Source organism: Oncorhynchus keta, chromosome 4, assembly GCF_023373465.1.
Source record: "Oncorhynchus keta strain PuntledgeMale-10-30-2019 chromosome 4, Oket_V2, whole genome shotgun sequence".
Classification (NCBI taxonomy): Eukaryota; Metazoa; Chordata; class Actinopteri; order Salmoniformes; family Salmonidae; genus Oncorhynchus; species Oncorhynchus keta.
Genome location: NC_068424.1, coordinates 61,683,587 through 61,690,930, shown reverse-complemented (window position 1 = coordinate 61,690,930; position 7,344 = coordinate 61,683,587). Strand labels below are relative to the sequence as shown.

Sequence of the window (7,344 nt, the reverse complement as noted above, 5' to 3'; positions counted from 1 at the left end):
CTACCTTTCCTTAATATACGTAGTATACAGGGTTGGGGAGTAACTGATTACATGTAAATGTTACATATAATCTGTTTACAAAAAATGAATCAGTTACATTACCAGTGACAATATTGTGATCAGATTACATATACTTTTGAAAAACTAGATGATCACTTCTTGGATTACTTTTACATTCAGAAAGGATTTTTCCGATATTTATTTTTTCATGATGAAACCTTTCTGTTTTCTCAAGGACATTCAATTCAGCATGGAAAAAAGGAGCAAGTTGAAGTTTGTTGTTGGATCCTTTTTGTCTTCTAACGCTTCTGAAGGGGAAAGTAATTCAAAAGTAACTGAAAGTAATCACATTACATTACTGAATTTGTGGAATCCAAAAGTTACGCTATTGAATACAATTTTGATAGGTAAGTAGTAACTGTAACAGATAACGTTCAGAAGTAACCTACCCAACTCTGGTAGTATATGATATGGTGACCTAACCTCTTTATATTGAGATGACTTGAGTGAACAATACACACAATAACATGACATCATGGTTTTAGTTGGTGAGGTCTTTCAACTTATTGCTTTGAAGTTTTGGGAAATTACAGATCAATTTCAGTTGCACTGAGTCAAATCAAATGTTTGTTTGATTTTGTACTATTAAATGACTTCAACTGTAAAGAGGACTCTCTCTCCCTCTACCACGCCTGCTGTCTTGACCTCTAAATGACCCTGCTGGTCATGGCCATGTACTATGTCCACCCGGCACAGCCAGAAGAGGACTGGCCACCCATCAGAGCCTGGTTCCGCTCTAGGTTTCTTCCTAGGTTCCTGCCTTTCTAGGGAGTTTTTCCTAGCCACTGTGCTTCTACATCTGCATTGCTTGTTGTTTGGGGTTTTAGGATGGGATTCTGTATAACCACTTTGTGACAACTGCTAACGTAAAAAGGGCTTTATAAATACATTTGATTTGATCTTAATGTAGCCTACACTAAACTGTCCATCAAGCATATAATAATAATTTGGTGGGTGCTTATATTTGTCCTATTTCACAATTGGAAATGTGTTTTTTTGCATATCCCAATTCCCCCTGTAACACCCTTGGATAATGGGATCACGGTCAGCCATTATCATTCAGTGGCTTGCTCAAGAGCACATCAGATTTTTTCACCTTATCGGCTCTGGGATTCAAATTGGCAACCTTTTGAAAACTGGCCCAACACTCTAACCGCTAGGATTCCTGCCGCATAGGTTCAACTGTGTCTCAAACACATTATTGATAATGTTAGTCCAGGTAAGAGATGATCATTTTTATAAACGGATCAGAGAGCTTTGTAAACGTAGTCCCTAATTAGGTACTGTATTAGCCTAATAAAGTGAATAGGAGCTAAAGGGGTTTTTATGGACTCATTCCTTAAGGTATGATCAATTTGCAACCAATTGTATTCTATACCTTTCATCATACCCACACATATAGCCCAAAGGCCGGCAGATGGCTATGTTGAGCTGGTATTCATGCTTTCATTTTACCGTCCAAATGCATTGAATGCAGCCGGCAAACACTCGTATCCCCGTGGACCGGTTCAACCTAAAACATTCTCCATGCAGGCTGTAAACGCGTCGATTTCCTCCTACTTTCTTCATGAAACTCAATTTTACACCACCTGGATGCAATATGCAACATTTAGTTGTGGAAAATAGTGTTTCATAAAGAAAGTACGCATATTTCCCCCCTTCTTGCCATTAAATCTAGTTAAGGAAGAAATCGATGCATTTGCAGCCTGCATGGAGAATGTTTTAGGTACAAACCGGTCCACGGGGATATGATTGTATTGCCGGCTGCATACAATGCGTTGGACGGTATGATGGAAAAGACTCAATCAATATCTCCATCTGCCGGCCTTTGGGCTAACACACTTTGATGCTGGAGCAGGCCTTATGATTCTGATAATATACGTCCAGACTGTTCTGATGTAGCCTGTGTATGGGAATTAATATTTTTTTCCCTTCCCATATTATGACCCGTCCTTCTGTTTTAATATATATGCGCAAATGATGCGCAGCGTCGAAGTTCTCATTAGCGAAATCTGACACTGGCAGTAACCACACCTCGCAAGTCCGGGGTTTTCGTAGCAGCTGGATGGCTAGCTGTCCAGCCTGGCATCTGGAAGCTGTGACATTGAAGAGGAGGGAAGACGGCATTGAAGACAAGGTGCCACATGGAGGATTTACTAGCGATCTATTTACATTATTATAAAAGCTAGCTATGCTACCGGCATTTTGATAAACACAGCTAAGGTTAGTTAACTACCACGCATATTTTGTGTGACTGCGAACGTGAGTTGCGTCTGACAAAAACTTCCAGGACCAGACTAACATTTTCTCATGACAGCAATATCAACATAGCATGACTACTACTAGCCTAGGCCCTAGCACTCCCCCGCCGGTTAAACGTCCCGGTAGACAGCTGTCACCTGGAACTTTCCTTGGGTAAACGTCTGGACGGTCCGTGTATATACCATTAGTTACCACCCGTAGCTAAATATATATTGGTGAGAATGGATTCCTCCTCGGGCTTTGGGAGTGACGAGCAGTGCTTGGCAATATCCTTATGAAAGTCTGCCATTTTTTTTGTTTTGCTTTTATAAAACTAGGTAGCTGTTAGCATGCTAACATAGCTATAGGTTTTTAGGTCGCTAAATTATCCAGCTAAATTAACTGTTTAGGTTTGGTTGCATTTTATATTTTTAATAATGTTGTCTTGCAGGTCAAACATTTTGTTGTGTTTACTCTGAATATTTCAGCTGATTAGTGTTTTTCTCAGTCTGACACTGAAATAATGATCCATGTTTTACTAGCAGGGTTGATTTAATACTACCCAAGAAAGCCTTTGGTCAACTGACCAAGACCATACGGAGAGCCGATTTTACACCGGTTTTTAATTCTCTGTGTTTGTTTTCTGTGTGTTTTAGAATAGATTTTGAAAGTTTTAGAATTTATTTAGACAATATTATTTTATTAGTCTTAAATCACTTCACGATTGTGCACCCCAATACATGACAGACATGCAGAATGTACCCAGTAGGTCCCACAGTTCCTCTGGCACTAGCCTTTTATCTATCCCAAAACCTTGGACCAAGAGGCAGACTTTAGTTACGATGCCCTCAGCCCCTGGAACAGCCTGCCAGAGAACCTGCGTTTTTAAACTGTGAAACTGTGGGCATTTTTTAAAAGAGATCTTTAACACCTTTTTATCTTTGTTTTTCCACAGGGTGCTCTTAGTGTTTTAGTCATTCAGTTCTTTTAGATAATTAATATTTTGTATATATTATTTTATTACATTTCAGCTTTTTAAATTATTTTATTTTATATATATTTTTTTTTACCACGGATTAGACTCTTACAGTCCTTGTTCTCTGCATTTGCATCCATAAAGTTTGATTTGTTAACCCAGTAAGCCTAGTTAGCTAGCTAGGAATATTCTGTCCATAGAATTATAATACAAAATAGAATTAAATAGGATCTCTATGGCTCTGTCCAGCTGTGCATGTCTTGGAATCTCAACAGCCTAAAAACTCTTGCTTTTTGCTTCAGTTTCCAAAACAATGTAACCAAATAACCAGTTACTTGGCCCATACAGTATATGGTCATGATGACTTCCTGTTTGTAGGTTGTGCAACTGTACTAACTAGCTTAACAATTTTTTCTCTCAATAATACCACATAAGCCTTATACACGTCTTCCATTGTTATTAACATATAGCTCCATTTGAAGTATTTCACAACAACCTTGAATAGATAACAGTCTGGAATAGCTAGTGTGGTTAAATATTTGTTGACCAAATCATAACCAATATTCTGGTCACTCGGCCTATTTGTAGTTTCATCTTCAAGTTCTAGCCTGCCCTAGTGTGTGTCCCTGCCCTCTCATCATTGCTGCTGGTTCCTTAATAGTGATGCTCAAACTGTAAGAGGACAGGAGGTAAGGCTGTCCGGTCAGAAGGAGCCCAGGCTACTGTCACTGATTGAGTTATCTGGGGAGTTTATGTAAGTACTAACATTAGAGAACTCAGTGTCTGAAAATGTATGTTCATTCATATCTGCCTTTCTCACCCATACTGGGTCATAATGATGAGTTGTACTCAAGTGGTCAGGTTTATTTCTGTCAAGCAGTGGTGTACAATTTGAGATGAAACATTGCATTGCAAAACCTCTTCCTGTCCGACTGCTACTTGCAGGACATTTTTGCTTGTGTGGGCCATCTGTACAAGACTATGCAGAAAGACCATACCAATGTTTGCCATGGTGTTCTGTAGTCTACCTTGCATTACAAGGTTCCTCATTATGTTTTTAGCAGCATAATGTTTGAGGGTGAGTGATGATTGACAGCTATGCCTCTAGAAAGACACAGTGCAGCACTACAGCATAAAACAATAGACCGGTGCAGCATGCCTGAATTGATCCGCAGGCTGTGTCCTGATGGGAGTTCACTGCCAAATGCATGCAGACCATTTATTACAAATCTCAGATTGCCTAGTGGTTTTCATGTCAGAATCTCATGTTGACGCAGTCAGCTGCCAAAGTGGCTTTTCCTGCAATCAGATGTTTTTATATATTGTTTTGATATCTGGGCACGGACCCCCTGCAGTACCTCCCCACTTTGAGAAGCCTGGGTTTACAGCACCACTCTAGGCTTTATCTGACAGCCAGCACATGAGGAGATTCTCAGTCATCAGCTCTGAACATGGTTGCTTGTTTGATGTTTTTGTTTAGTGTGTGATAATACTCAGGACCATTTCAGCTGGTGTGTGTGTGCAGTAGAGAGACAGAGGTTAGCCCCAGTGCCAGCCATCACGCTGCTTATTATGTCTGTATCCCACCACCACTCTAATGAGACTCACATGAGAGCGCACACAAACTCCGTGGTCGACTACCTAAATGCATTAAAACTATGTACACACTGAGCCAAGGCACTTAACCTGCTCCAACCTCTATGTATCTAACAGCCCCCTGATCCAACCTCTATGTATCTAACAGCCCCCTGCTCCAACCTGTATGTATCTAATAGCCCCCTGCTCCAACCTGTATGTATCTAATAGCCCCCTGCTCCAACCTGTATGTATCTAATAGCCCCCTGCTCCAACCTGTATGTATCTAATAGCCCCCTGCTCCAACCTGTATGTATCTAACAGCCCCCTGCTCCAACTTGTATGTATCTAACAGCCCCCTGCTCCAACTTGTATGTATCTAACAGCCCCCTGCTCCAACTTGTATGTATCTAACAGCCCCCTGCTCCAACTTGTATGTATCTAACAGCCCCCTGCTCCAACTTGTATGTATCTAACAGCCCCCTGCTCCAACTTGTATGTATCTAACAGCCCCCTGCTCCAACTTGTATGTATCTAACAGCCCCCTGCTCCAACTTGTATGTATCTAACAGCCCCTGCTCCAACTTGTATGTATCTAACAGCCCCCTGCTCCAACTTGTATGTATCTAACAGCCCCTGCTCCAACTTGTATGTATCTAACAGCCCCCTGCTCCAACTTGTATGTATCTAACAGCCCCCTGCTCCAACTTGTATGTATCTAACAGCCCCCTGCTCCAACTTGTATGTATCTAATAGCCCCCTGCTCCAACTTGTATGTATCTAACAGCCCCCTGCTCCAACTTGTATGTATCTAACAGCCCCCTGCTCCAACTTGTATGTATCTAACAGCCCCCTGTTCCAACTTGTATGTATCTAACAGCCCCCTGCTCCAACTTGTATGTATCTAACAGCCCCCTGCTCCAACTTGTATGTATCTAACAGCCCCCTGCTCCAACTTGTATGTATCTAATAGCCCCCTGCTCCAACCTGTATATATGTACATTGCATTCTAAAAAAATTCAGACCCCTTGACTTTTTCAGCATTTTGTTACGTTACAGCCTTGTTCAAAAATGTTTGCTTTGTGTGCAAATTGATTTAAAAAAAAGAATAACTATCATATTTATGTAAGTATTCAGACCCTTTACACTGTACTTTGTTGAAGTACAGTGGGGCAAAAAAGTATTTAGTCAGCCACCAATTGTGCAAGTTCTCCCACTTAAAAGATGAGAGGCCTGTAATTTTCATCATAGGCACACTTCAATTATGACAGACAAAATGAGAAAAAAAATCCAGAAAATCACACTGTAGGATTTTTAATGAATTTATTTGCAAATTATGGTGGAAAATAAGTATTTGGTCACCTACAAACAAGCAAGATTTCTGGCTCTCACAGACCTGTAACTTCTTCTTTAAGAGGCTCCTCTGTCCTCCACTCGTTACCTGTATTAATGGCACCTGTTTGAACTTGTTATCAGTATAAAAGACACCTGTCCACAACCTCAAACAGTCACACTCCAAACTCCACTATGGCCAAGACCAAAGAGCTGTCAAAGGACACCAGAAACAAAATTGTAGACCTGCACCAGGCTGGGAAGACTGAATCTGCAATAGGTAAGCAGCTTGGTTTGAAGAAATCAACTGTGGGAGCAATTATTTGGAAATGGAAGACATACAAGACCACTGATAATCTCACTCGATCTGGGGCTCCACGCAAGATCTCACCCTGTGGGGTCAAAATGATCACAAGAATGGTGAGCAAAAATCCCAGAACCACATGGGGGGACCTAGTGAATTACCTGCAGAGAGCTGGGACCAAAGTAACAAAGCCTACCATCAGTAACACACTACGCCGCCAGGGGCTCAAATCCTGCAGTGCCACACGTGTCCCCCTGCTTAAGCCAGTACATGTCCAGGCCCGTCTGAACTTTGCTAGAGAGCATTTGGATGATCCAGAAGAAGATTGGGAGAATGTCACATGAAATCAAAATATAACTTTTTGGTAAAAACTCAACTCGTCGTGTTTGGAGGACAAAGAATACTGAGTTTCATCCAAAGAACACCATACCTACTGTGAAGTATGGGGGTGGAAACATCATGCTTTGGGGCTGTTTTTCTGCAAAGGGACCAGGACGACTGATCCGTGTAAAGGAAAGAATGAATGGGGCCATGTATCGTGAGATTTTGAGTGAAAACCTCCTTCCATCAGCAAGGGCATTGAAGATGAAACGTGGCTGGGTCTCAGCATGACAATGATCCCAAAATCACTGCCAAGGGCAACGAAAGAGTGTCTTCGAAAGAAGATCTCAACCCCATAGAAAATCTTTGGAGGGAGTTGAAAGTGTGTTGCCCAGGAACAGCCCCAAAACATCACTGCTCTAGAGGAGATCTGCATGGAGGAATGGGCCAGAATACCAGCAACAGTGTGTGAAAACCTTGTGAAGACTTACAGAAAACATTTGACCTCTGTCATTGCCAACAAAGGGTATATAAC

The 7,344-nt window shown here is 41.4% G+C and overlaps 1 protein-coding gene across 9 annotated transcripts in view; it reads left to right on the top strand.

The window, feature by feature from the left end:
• The first annotated feature begins 2,047 nt into the window (after positions 1-2,047).
• The window catches only part of LOC118380080 (inositol polyphosphate 5-phosphatase OCRL-like), a 32,652-nt gene continuing 27,355 nt past the window's right edge, over positions 2,048-7,344 (top strand). For 2 of the 9 annotated variants that reach the window (XM_052511888.1, XM_052511905.1), the window contains exon 1: positions 2,057-2,283. The gene's annotated coding sequence lies outside the window, so the exon portion shown is untranslated. Of the gene's footprint in view, positions 2,538-7,344 lie in introns of all 9 variants that reach the window. The other 7 variants (XM_052511913.1, XM_052511924.1, XM_052511892.1 and 4 more) reach the window with 6 other exon arrangements.